The following is a 13,648-nucleotide window of genomic DNA, read 5'->3' as shown; positions in this document are numbered from 1 at the left end:
AATAAGTTTGAGCTGAGGGATTAAGTGACTGGTAGTTCCTACAGGTAGTCAGATCAAGCCTGACACTAATATCCCAGGGTCTCTTGACTTCTAATCCTGGGGTGCCTTATTCACATCACATCATACTACATTATTTTCTTTTATGACTTTTCCAAAATTACTACTGGTGTAATTTAACAAAAACTTGATACTTTAGGTTGGGGAGTGGACTGAGAGTGAAGAAACCTCTGAAAAATAAAGGTTACTGGGTTGACAAAAATTAAAGTGTTAGCTCCTGGGATTAAATCTTTCTGCTGATACTATTCTTGGGCTTTCTCCCTAAAACTACCATCCATTTTCTTCAAAATGATGTATGGCAGGACCCCCATCACTAGAGCCCGCGTTTTCATCACAAATGAATCAACCGCACTCAGCACCATTTGCTCTTCTCCACAGGCAGTTCCAAACCCCTGGGGCCTGAGTGTCTCTGATTTTAGGCAGAAGTGCAGTTCTCTGGGTTGGCATTTCAGTCCCCAAAAGGGCATGCAAAGTTGGGGGAGGGGTGAAGTGGAGGAGAAGCCAAGACAACCGCTCGGTGCCTGCGCCATAAACGGCCCTGGGGGTACGTTTGGACAGGCGCAGAGTACTGGAATACCGACGCCAGCGGTTCGCGAACCTCCGGGTCCCGGCGCCTGAAATCTATCCCAGGCTTCCTCACCCCACACCCGGCTTTGCTACGCCCCGTGTGTGACGCGTTGACGTCACACGTCAGGGCACGTGCCGCGGGGCCTATGAGAACCGGCCCAACGGTCTCCGTCACAGAGAAGTGGTAGTAGTCGGGGGTTAGTGTGCCCATTTGCAGCTGGGTCAGAGAGGCTGCGGTGGAGGCGAAGGCTGAAGCCCCGAGGCCAGCGAGGGCCCCGGGGAGATGCAGCGGTAGTGGCTGAACGCCAGCGTGAGTTGGTGGCCTCCGCCTGCCAACCTGCCCACCTGCCCGTGCTTGAGGTGCACCGGGAGCGCAGCAGCCTCATCGGAACCTGCACTTCCCGGAGAGCTGGCCAAGGTGAGGACAGCCCTCAGGGCAGTGAGTACCAGGCTGCTGCTGGGGCCAGCCTGGCTGAGGGCAGCCCTGTTGATTAAAAAGAAAGAGATTTTTCTTCTTTTTTATACTGGGGAAGGATGAAAATGGAATCAAGAGATTTTGAGTTATGGAGAAGTTATGCTATTAGTCTGAAGGTAAACTATGTAGAATAAAGGTGCTGAGTTTTTAGTTTATTTTATTAATTTATTTTTAAATTTTATTTATTTGTTTTTTGGCTGCGTTGGGTCTTCCTTGCTGCGCGCGGGCTTTGTCTAGTTGTGCCAGCGGGGGCTACTCTTCGTTGCAGTGAACGGGCTTGTCATTGCCGTGACTTATCTTATTGCGAAGCATGGGCTCTAGGCGCGCGGGCTTCAGTAGCTGTGGTGCAGGGCCTCAGTAGTTGTGGCTTGCGGGCTCTAGAGTGCAGGCTAAATAGTTGTGGTGCACGGGCGTAGTCGCTCTGCAGCATGTGGGATCTTCCCAGACCAGGGCAAACCCGTGACCCCTGCATTGCCAAGTGGATTCTTTTTTTTTTTTTGAATTCTCTCATTTGCTTTATTTATTTATTTATTTTTTAGCATCTTTATTGGAGTATAATTGCTTTACAATGGTGTGTTAGTTGCTGCTGTATAACAAAGTGAATCAGCTATACATATACATATATCCCCATATCTCCTCCCTCTTGCGTCTCCCTCCCACCCTCCCTATCCCACCCCTCTAGGTGGACACAAAGCACCGAGCTGATCTCCCTGTGCTATGCAGCTGCTTCCCACTAGTTATCTATTTTACATTTGGTAGTGTATATATGTCCATGCCACTCTCTCACTTCGTCCCAGCTTACCCTTCCCCCTCCCTGTGTCCTCAAGTCCATTCTCTACGTCTGCATCTTTATTCTTGTCCTGCCCCTAGGTTCTTCAGAACCTTTTTTTTTTTTTTCAGATTCCATATATATGTGTTAGCATACGGTATTTGTTTTTCTCTTTCTGACTTCACTCTGTATGACAGTCTCTAAGTCCATCTACCTCACTTTAAAAACTCGATTTCATTTCTTTTTATGGCTGAGTAATATTCCATTGTATATATGTGCCACATCTTCTTTATCCATTCATCTGTTGATGGACACTTAGGTTGCTTCCATGTCCTGGCTATTGTAAATAGAGCTGCAATGAACATTGTGGTACATGACTCTTTTTGAATGATGGTTTTCTTAGGGTATATGCCCAGTAACGGGATTGCTGGGTCCTACGGTAGTTCTATTTTTAGTTTTTTAAGGAACCTCCATACTGTTCTCCATAGTGGCTGTATCAGTTTACATCCCCACCAACAGTGCAAGAGGGTTCCCTTTTCTCCACACCCTCTCCAGCATTTGTTGTTTGTAGATTTTCTGATGATGCCCATTCTAACTGGTGTGAGGTGATACCTCATTGAAGTTTTGATTTGCATTTCTCTAATAATTAGTGATGTTGAGCAGCTTTTCATGTGCTTCTTGGCCATCTATTATGTCTTCTTTGGAGAAATGTCTATTTAGGTCTTCTGCCCATTTTTGGATTGGGTTGTTTGTTTTTTTAATATTGAGCTGCATGAGCTGTTTATATATTTTGGAGATTAATCCTTTGTCCATTGATCCGTTTGCAAATATTTTCTCCCATTCTGAGGGTTGTCTTTTCGTCTTGTTTATGGTTTCCTTTGGTGTGCAAAAGCTTTGAGGTTTCATTAGGTCCCATTTGTTAATTTTTGTTTTTATTTCCATTACTCTAGGAGGTGGATCAAAAAAGATCTTGCTGTGATTTATACCAAACAGTGTTCTTCCTCTGTTTTCCTCTAAGAGTTTTATAGTGTCCGGTCTTACATTTAGGTCTCTAATCCATTTTGAGTTTATTTTTGTGTATGGTGTTACGGAGTGTTCTAATTTCATTCTTTTACATGTAGCTGTCCAGTTTTCCCAGCACCACTTATTGAAGAGACTGTCTTTTCTCCATTGTATATCCTTGGCTCCTTTGTCATAGATTAGTTGACCATAGGTGCGTGGGTTTATCTCTGGGCTTTCTATCTTGTTCCATTGATCTATGTTTCTGTTTTTGTGCCAGTACCATATTGTCTTGATTACTGTAGCTTTATAGTATAGTCTGAAGTCAGGGAGTCTGATTCCTCCTGCTCCGTTTTTTTCCCTCAAGACTGCTTTGGCTATTCGGGGTCTTTTGTGTCTCCATACAAATTTTAAGGTTTTTTGTTCTAGTTGCGTAAAAGATGCCATTGGTAATTTGATAGGGATTGCACTGAATCTATAGATTGCTTTGGGTAGTATAGTCATTTTCACAATATTGATTCTTCCAATCCAAGAACATGGTATATCTCTCCATCTGTTGGTATCATCTTTAATTTCTTTCATCAGTGTCTTATAGTTTTCTGCATACAGGTCTTCTGTCTCCCTAGGTAGGTTTATTCCTAGGCATTTTATTCTTTTTGTTGCAGTGGTAAATGGGAGTGTTTCCTTAATTTCTCTTTCAGATATTTCATCATTAGTGTATAGGAATGCAAGAGATTTGTGTGCATTAATTTTGTATCCTGCAACTTTACCAAATTCATGGATTAGCTCTAGTAGTTTTCTGGTGGCATCTTTAGGATTCTCTATGTATGGTATCATGTCATCTGCAAACAGTGACAGTTTTACTTCTTCTTTTCCAATTTGTATTCCTTTTATTTCTTTTTCTTCTCTGATTGCCATGGCTAGGACTTCCAAAACTATGTTGAATACTAGTGGCGGGAGTGGACATCCTTGTCTTGTTCCTGATCTTAGAGGAAATGCTTTCATATTTTCACCATTGAGAATGATGTTTGCTATGGGTTTGTCCTATATGGCCTTTATTATGTTGAGGTAGGTTCCCTCTATGCCCATTTCTGGAGAGTTTTTGTCATAAATCAGTGTTGAATTTTCAAAAGCTTTTTCTGCATCTATTGTGATGATCATATGGTTTTTATTCTTCAGTTTGTTAATATGCTGTATCACATTGATTGATTTGCATATATTGAAGAATTCTTGCATCCCTGGGATAAATCCCACTTGATCATGGTGTATGATCCTTTTAATGTGTTGTTGGATTCTGTTTGCTAGTAGTTTGTTGAGGATTTTTGCATCTATATTCATCAATGATATTGGTCTGTAATTTTCTTTTTTTGTAGTATCTTTGTCGGGTTTTGGTATCAGGGTGGTGGTGGCCTCATACAATGAGTTTGGGAGTGTTCCTTCCTCTGCAATTTTTTGGAAGAGTTTGAGAAGGATGGGTGTTAGCTCTTCTCTAAATGTTTGATAGAATTCACCTGTGAAGCCATCTGGTCCTGGACTTTTGTTTGTTGAGAGATTTTTTAATCACAGTTTCAATTTCATTATTTGTGATTGGTCTGTTCATATTTTCTATTTCTTCCTGGTTCAGTCTTGGAAGGTTATACCTTTCTAAGAATTTGTCCATTTCTTCCAGGTTTTCCATTTTATTGGCGTAGAGTTGCTTGTAGTAGTGTCTTAGGTTGCTTTGTATTTCCACGGTGTCTGTTGTAACTTCTCCTTTTTCATTTCTAATTTTATTGATTTGAGTCCTTTTCCTCTTTTTGTTGATGAGCCTAGCTAATGGTTTATCAATTTTGTTTATCTTCTCAAGAACCAGGTTTTAGTTTTATTGATCTTTGCTATTGTTTTCTTTGTTTCTATTTCATTTATTTCTGGTCTGATCTTTATGACTTCTTTCCTTCTGCTAACTTTGGGTTTTGTTTGTTCTTCTTTCTCTAGTTCCTTTAGGTGTAAGGTTAGATTGTTTATTTGAGATTTTTCTTGTTTCTTGAGGTAGGCTTCTATAGCTATAAACGTCCCTCTTAGAACTGCTTTTGCTGCATCCCATAGGTTTTGGATCGTCGTGATTTCATTGTCATTTGCCTCTAGGTATTTTTTGATTTCTTCTTTGATTTCTTCAGTGATCCCTTGGTTATTTAGTAACATCTCGTTTAGCTTCCATGTGCTTGTGTTTTTTACGTTTTTTCCCCTGTAATTGATTTCTAATCTCATAGCATTGTGATCAGAAAAGATGCTTGATATCATTTCAGTTTTCTTAAATTTACTGAGGCTTGATTTGTGACCCAAGATGTGATCTATCCTGGAGAATGTTCCGTGTGCACTTGAGAAGAAAGTGTAATCTGCTGTTTTTGGATGGGATGTCCTATAAATATCAATTAAATCTATGTGGTCTATTGTGTCATTTAAAGGTTGTGTTTCATTATTAATTTTCATTTTGGATGATCTGTCCATTGGTGTAAGTGAGGTGTTAAAGTCCCCCACTATTATTGTGTTACTGTTGATTTCGTCTTTTATAGCTCTTAGTTGCCTTATGTATTGAGGTGCTCCTATGTTCGGTGCATATATGTTTATAATTGTTATATCTTCTTCTCGGATTGATCCCTTGATCATTATGTAGTGTCCTTCCTTCTCTCTTGTAACATTCTTTATTTTAAAGTCTATTTTATCTGATATGAGTATTGCTACTCCAGCTTTCTTTTGATTTCCATTTGCATGCAATATCTTTTTCCATCCCCTCGCTTTCAGTCTGTATGTGTCCCTAGGTCTGAAGTGGGTCTCTTGTAGACAGCATATATATGGGTCTTGTTTTTGTATCCATTCAGCAAGCCTGTGTCTTTTGGTTTGAACATTTAATCCATTCACGTTTAAGGTAATTATCGATATGTAGGTTCCTATGACCATTTTCTTAATTGTTTTGGGTTTGTTTTTGTAGGTCCTTTTCTTCTCTTGTGTTTCCCACTTAGAGAAGTTCCTTTAGCATTTGTTGTAGAGCTGGTTTGGTGGTGCTGATTTCTCTTAGCTTTTGCTTGTCTGTAAAGCTTTTGATTTCTCCATTGAATCTGAATGAGATCCTTGCCAGGTAGAGTAATCTTGGTTGTAGGTTCTTCCCTTTCATCACTTTAAGTATATCATGCCACTCCCTTCTGGCTTGTAGAGTTTCTGCTGAGAAATCAGCTGTTAACCTTATGGGAGTTCCCTTGTATGTTATTTGTCGTTTTCCCTTTTTGCTTTCAATCATTTTTCTTTGTCTTTAATTTTTGCCAGCTTGATTACTATGTGTCTTGGTGTGTTTCTCCTTGGGTTTATCCTGTATGGGACTCTCTGTGCTTCCTGGACTTGGGTGGCTATTTCCTTTCCCATATTAGGGAAGTTTTCGACTATAATCTCCTCAAATATTTTCTTGGGTCCTTTCTCTCTCTCTTCTCCTTCTGGGACCCCTATAATGCGAATGTTGTTGCATTTAATATTGTCCCAGAGGTCTCTTAGGCTGTGTTCATTTCTTTTCATTCTTTTTTCTTCTGTTCCACAGCAGTGAATTCCACCATTCTGTCTTCTAGGTCACTTATCCGTTCTTCTGTCTCAGTTGTTCTGCTATTGATTCCTTCTAGTGTAGTTTTCATTTCAGTTATTGTATTGTTCATCTCTGTTTGTTTGTTTTTTAACTCTCCTAGGTCTTTGTTAAACATTTCTTGCATCTTCTCGATCTTTGCCTCCATTCTTTTTCCAAGGTCCTGGATCATCTCCTCTATCATTATTCTGAGTTCTTTTTCTAGAAGGTTGCCTATCTCTACTTCATTTAGTTGTTTTTCTGGGGTTTTATCTTATTTCTTCATCTGATACATAGCCCTGTGCCTTTTCATCTTGTCTATCTTTCTGTGAATGTGGTTTTTGTTCCACAGGCTGCAGGATTGTAGTTCTTCTTGCTTCTGCTGTCTGCCCTCTGGTGGGTGAGGCTATCTAAGAGGCTTGTGCAAGTTTCCTGATGGGAGGGACTGGTGGTGGGTAGAACTGGCTGTTGCTCTGGTGGGCAGAGCTCAGTAAAGCTTTAATCCACTTGACTGCTGATGGGTGTGTCTGGGTTCCCTCCCTGTTGGTTGTTTGGCCTGAGGCAACCCAACACTGGAGCCTACCTGGGCTCTTTGATGGGGCTAATGGCAGACTCTGGGAGGGCTCACACCAAGGAGTACTTCCCAGAACTTCTGCTGCCAGTGTCCTTGTCCTCACGGTGACACAGAGCCATCCCCCACCTCTGCAGTAGACCTTCCTACACTAGCAGGTAGTTCTGGTTCAGTTTCCTATGGGGTCACTGCTCCTTCCCCTGGGTCCCAATGCGCACACTACTTTGTGTGTGCCCTCCAAGAGTGGAGTCTCTGTTTCCCCCAGTCCTGTCAAAGTCCTGCAATCAAATCCCACTAGCCTTCAAGGTCTGGTTCTCTAGGAATTCCTCCTCCCATTGCCGGATCCCCAGGTTCAGAAGCCTGACATGGGGCTCAGAACCTTCACTCCAGTGGGTGGACTTCTGTGGTATAAATGTTCTCCAGTTTGTGAGTCACCCACCCAGCAGTTATGGGATTTGATTTTATTGTGATCGCACCCCTCCTACTGTCTAATTGTGGCTTCTCCTTTGTCTTTGGATGTGAGGTATCTTTTTTGGTGAGTTCCAGTGTCTTCCTGTCGATGATCGTTCAGCAGTTAGTTGTGATTCTGGTGTTCTCACAGGAGGGAGTGAGAGCATGTCCTTCTACCAAAACCATGTGGGTAGGCAGATTCTTAACCACTGTGCCACCAGGGAAATCCTGGTGCTGATTTTTAAAAAACTTAATGATTTTGCCCCAGAGATTAAGTGATAACGATTGGAAGCGGCATACACCCCTGACTTCTCAGGCGTTTCTCGTTGTCTCAAGTGTTCTTCCTTGACATTCCAACTGAAAGTGGTGGCCCAGTTGTCTCTATAAGTTGCTCAGTTTAATTTCCATTATGGCCTTTATTACTACATGGGATGACCTCATTTATTTGCTGTCTCTTCTCTTACTGTAATGCAAGCTCCATGAGAGTGGCAATACCATCTGTTTTATTTATCACTCTCCCCAGTTTCTTGCACAGTGTCTGACGTGTTTCTCAAATAAAATCTTTTCAGACTTTGGCCACCCAACGTTGGCGCCCTTTCTCTTGCTTGCATAGAGCACTTTGTGTTACTGCTTTTATAATATTTTATTGTAATTTTTTTGGAAGTTTTTTTTTTTTTTTTTTTTTAAGGAACTCCTTTATTTATTTATTTATTTATTTATTTTTGGTTGTGTTGGGTCTTCGTTTCTGCGCGACGGCTTTCTCTAGTTGCGGCAAGCGGGGGCCACTCTTCATCGCGGTGCGCGGGCCTCTCACTATCGCGGCCTCTCTTGTTGCAGAGCACAGGCTCCAGATGCGCAGGCTCAGTAGTTGTGGCTCACGGGCCTAGTTGCTCTGCCGCATGTGGGATCTTCCCAGACCAGGGCTCGAACCCGTGTGCCCTGCATTGGCAGGCAGACTCTCAACCACTGCGCCACCAGGGAAGCCCTGGAAGTGTTTGTTTTATATTGCCTGGCCCTTTATTTAGATCAAGGACTTTTTCTGTTCATTTTTGTGTTCCAGGTCCCTGGTATACAGTGGACACTCAGATTTTGATTGAGAAGGTGAAAGCCTTCCATAATAGAATTTCTGATCATCTGAACCTTTTTCTAAATTTCTTAGACCATTTTACAGTGTTTCGCCTATTGTTATTCTCTCATTTTTCTTTCTGCTCTTGAAAGTCACTCACTCCATCTAAGAGAGACCATATGCTGGTGAGGAGAATTCAAAATTTTGAAAGGGAATCTAGACAAGAGTCCTTGCTCTGCCACTTCCTGGTTTGGGGATACTTTCTAAATTCCTCAGAGCCTGGTTCGTCATTTGTAGAGAGATAGTAATACTTATGTACGGTCCACAAAACCATCCTGTTTTCTTAATGTAAATAGAATCTGAAAATAATCTGGCTTTACTACATCCTTTAAAAGAAAAACAAAGCTTGATTTCCCAATCTTCTAATTGCCTAGATAACGCATATTAGACATGTTTAGTTTTGGGCTTTATTGACTTGTTCGTGTGAAAATTGAATAATAACTACAAATTAGGCAGATGCAATGTGAATCATTGGTCAAGAGGACTTCATTTTAAAATAAAGGGCATTGTTATTATAATTGTATAATTTATCACACTTTTAACTTGTAAGAATATTTTTGTACAAATACCTTAGAAATACTTAAGATTGGTTGGTACTGGCTGAACATAAATGTAGTCTCATGGTAAGTTTACATAAATATGCATATGGTGAATTATATCTTGTCTGGGCTCAGCTTTAAAGATGTGTCATCAACTTGCTGTCAAACTGTTGGGTCAAAGAAAGAGTGGACTGCATCCTTCAGTGTTTTTCATTTTTAGCTCCTTTGAGTGAACATAACAATTTTCTTTTTTATAATTATATAGAATTATATGGAATTCACTGGTTTTCTTTTTCATTATGTTTGAATATTATTGGTTTGACCAGGGAGAGCTGCTTAAGTATCTAGGCAATTAAGCTATACATTCTATGTCTATAAGGGAAGGGACCAAAATACAAAATCCATATTTTTAGTCATGCCTGGCAGAGGTTACAGCATAAAGCAGATAAGTCTGAGACTCTAACCAAAGGCCATAAAAATATGTGGACTATGGATACTTAAATGTGTTTAATATTGCTTTGCTTGAAAGGCTTCAATTTTAGATTGCCTGTTTCCAAAGTGGAGATGTCTATCAGAAGATACGTAGCTGCTCAAAAACTCTTATTTCTGGTTATGACTACAGATTTGATGAGGGAGATGTAAGAAAAGAAAGATTTTCATCTAAAACATAGATTTGTAACATAAACTTTTCTAAGCCTAAAATAAGATCTTTTCAATCAGAAGAATATTTTATATTATATATAGTTAGTTTTTTCACATGTTATATAGAATATAGTTGTGAAACATTCACCTCAAAACCTGAGCAAGTTACTAATGAAAGAAATGGCTTTTCTAGGTCCATAGAAAATAGCAAATAGTTTGATTCTGTTCCGCTGGATGTAAGTTCCAGTAGAGCAAGGGTTTTTGTCTATTTTTATTTTTTTAATTTTATTTATTTATTTATTTATTTTTGGCTGTGTTGGGTCTTCGTTTCTGTACGAGGGCTTTCTCTAGTTGCGGTGAGCGGGGGCCACTCTTCATCGTGGTGCGCAGGCCTCTCACTATCGCGGCCTCCCTTGTTGTGGAGCACAAGCTCCAGACGCGCAGGCTCAGTAGTTGTGGCTCACGGGCCTAGTTGCTCCGCGGCATGTGGGATCTTCCCAGACCAGGGCTCGAACCCGTGTCCCCTGCATTGGCAGGCAGATTCTCAACCACTGTGCCACCAGGGAAGCCCGGTTTTTGTCTATTTTATTCACTACCCTATTCCCAGTGCTGAACAATGATGACACATAGTAGGTGCTCAGTAAATATCGAATGAATGAAAAAAGTCCCTTTACCATTATTACTGGAATAGCTTTTAATGACAATTTTTTACCAAAGTTGTTACAGCAATTTGTTCAACAGGTTATGTCCTTTCATTGTTTTTATTAAATATTGAGAAGATATATTTATATATCGTTGTAAGGGATAAAGATTATAGTCCTTCGATACCCGTATACATGATTAAGTTTTAGAAAAATTACACTACCATTACCTTCAAAATCCTTATGTGGCCTTGTCCAACCCCATCTCTTCATTCTTCTCTCAGAAGTAGTAACCACTATCCTGAATTTTATGTTTGTGGTTCCCTTGGTTTTTGTCTCTATTTTGCCACATATATGTGTACTCCTAATATATTGCCTAGTTTTGAGTGTTTTTGAACTTCATATAAATGAAATCATGCTCTGCTTTTTTCTCTGTATGTTGCTTTTTCTCATTCAAAATTATTACTGAGATTTATTCATGATGTTGCATGTAGCTGTAATTCGTTCATGTTTACTGCTGTAGAGTAACCATTATGGGTATATTATAATTGATTTATTAATTCTGTAGTTGAAGAATGGATGTTTGGGTTGCTTGCAATTTCTTGATATTACAGTTAGTGCAGCAGTGAACATTCACATGGCCTGAGTCTTCCATTGTAAAGGAGGCCTTCGTAACTCCTTCCAGCTGCCTTCTGTGTCCTCCTAATAGGACCCCATTAATCTTCAAAAAGCTTTCTTCCTTTCTGGCCTGAGATCTCCCTGCTTCATCTTGTACTTCTGCTGCTGCAGACTGATGTCAGCTATTTCTTCGAGGAGTTCTGGCTCATGGTAAGGGGGAATTATATTAAAGCCCAAAGGGACTTCCCTGGTGGTGCAGTGATTAAGAATCCACATGCCAATGCAGGGGACATGGGTTCGAGCCCTGGTCCGGGAAGATCCCACATGCCGCGGAGCAACTAAGCCCGTGCGCCACAACTACTGAGCCTGCACTCTAGAGCCCACAACTACTGAAGCCCATGTGCCTAGAGCCCACGCTCCACAACAAGAGAAGCCACCGCAATGAGAAGCCTGCACACCACAACGAAGAGTAGCCCCTGCTCACCGCAACTAGAGAAAGCCTGCATGCAGCAACGAAGACCCAACACAGCCAAAAATAAATAAATAGATTAATTAATTAATTAATTTTAAAAAAGAGGCCCAATATTTAGATAATGCTTTTACAATTTTACAAAAATATTTCCTGGGAATATAGCCTTGAGCCAACCAAAGACCCTGAGCTCATGAAGTTTATATTGTGATGCAGGAAACAGACGACAACAAATCTGCTTCCCAGCTTCCTACCATCTAATGAACCTCAGCAGTTCCCAAAGTTGGGTAGCAATGCCAATGTTGCTAATTCTGTTCCCTGTGTGGCCTGTCATTTTACTGTAACTATTTGAGGACTTTCATCGGTCTTTCCATCCATTAATATGGTTGGGTACCATACTAATGGTACCCAACTGGAACTGTAGAATATAGTTATTAAATAATTTTTAAGGAGAAGCAAAATGTTATATCTATTTTGAAACATCTTTGAAAATCTGTATTTACAAGATACATAGCAGGTATTTATTTTTCGTGGGAAAAAGATGGTAATTTACCTTATAGAAGAATTTATCTAGGGTTAGTTACTTTTAAAGAATAAGTTCCCTTAGTACATTTCAAATGATTCAATTTTCAAACATCCTACATACAAACTGCCTCAGATTCTTATTAGAATTTATAAGTATGGAACACTCAATTATGAGTTGTAAAGAATAACAACTAAAGATAGCCATTGACATTATTTCATCTAACTTTATCTGTAATAATGTAAGATGTGTAAGGATATAGGTATAAGATATGATTAAATAAAAACCAAAACATTATCAGATATGGTCACAAATGTTAAGTGTGGCAAGGTGGAATTTTTTTACTTATCACCCCCTGCCTTTTTCTACCACTCCCCATCCTGAGAGAGGGTCATTAAGAAAGAAAAGACAAAAAGAATTCTGTTAGAATAATTAACAGTCAGTTAAGCTTGAAGTGTGGGAAATATTAACATGATATGTTTTTCTTGTAGATTTGTTAGTTTTATAGGCTGCCTAGGAGGGTGAGAATGGATGAAAAGAAAACTGAGTGAAACAACTGGGAGCTAGGACATTGAGGGTGGGCAGATGGAAAAAAGAATTAGGGAGTTGATGGGAGTGAAGAACATAGAAGTAGACCAGAGAGAACAGGTCCTAACAGGTGTTACTCTGGTAGACTCTGATAGCCAAGTTATCTTAATAGGACAAATAAAGTTTTCATTTTCTCATAGACTCCCAGTTTGTGTGTTCATCATTGTCTAATAATTCTTTCTGGCAATAGATTTCACTTTCCAAATGTTAAGGGTATAATTTTCTTAAGCATTAGATTTATGATGGAGGAAAGCAGGTTGTGTTAAGGTTCAGAGAGGTGGTTGTGCTGTGATGGAGAGTATTCTCAGGCAGGCAAGGACTAAGGACAAAGTGAAAGCTGGGGATCTGGCAGGCTTCACAATCTAGAGGAATCCTTTGATGAACATTTCTCTTTCCCGGACAGTTCCCCTAAATAGACCTCCAGCAGCCAGTTTTATGCTTGCCGAAGAAATCCATCTAGCTGCAGTTAAATATAAAGGCTTCAAGTTAAAATGGGATTTGAGAGCTTCCCTGGTGGCGCAGTGGTTAAGAATCTGCCTACCAATGCAGGGGACACGGGTTCGAGCCCTGGCCTGGGAAGATCCCACATGCCACGGAGCAACTAAGCCCATGCGCCACAACTGCTGAGCCTGCGCTCTAGAGCCGGAGCAACTAAGCCCATGCGCCACAACTACTGAGCCTGCGCTCTAGAGCCCGCGAGCCACAACTACTGTAGCCCACGTGCCTAGAGCCCGTGCTCCCCAACAATAGAAGCCACCGCAATGAGAAGCCCGCGCACCACACTGAAGAATAGCCCCTGCTTGCCGCAACTAGAGAAAGCCGCACACAGCAACAAAGCCCCAACGCAGCCAAAAATAAATAAATTAAATAAATTTATTTTAAAAAAATAATAAATAAATAAATAAAATGGGATTTGAGTTAACCAACTCAGCTCATCCACACTAAAATATAACCAGGTAGTCAATCAAGTCTGCATAATATGCAGTTCTTCCCATCTTTGATAAGGGGAAAATAATGGTCATCTGAAGTGG

General features: G+C 40.5%; 1 protein-coding gene across 4 annotated transcripts in view; it reads left to right on the top strand.

The window, feature by feature from the left end:
* The window catches only part of SPATA9 (spermatogenesis associated 9), a 78,021-nt gene that overhangs the window by 29,470 nt on the left and 34,903 nt on the right, over positions 1 to 13,648 (top strand). The window lies entirely within an intron of this gene.

The sequence above is a fragment of the Eubalaena glacialis genome, chromosome 4, assembly GCF_028564815.1.
Source record: "Eubalaena glacialis isolate mEubGla1 chromosome 4, mEubGla1.1.hap2.+ XY, whole genome shotgun sequence".
NCBI classification, from domain to species: Eukaryota; Metazoa; Chordata; class Mammalia; order Artiodactyla; family Balaenidae; genus Eubalaena; species Eubalaena glacialis.
Note: the sequence above shows the minus strand (reverse complement) of the source record. Positions and strands in the feature narration are given on the sequence as shown.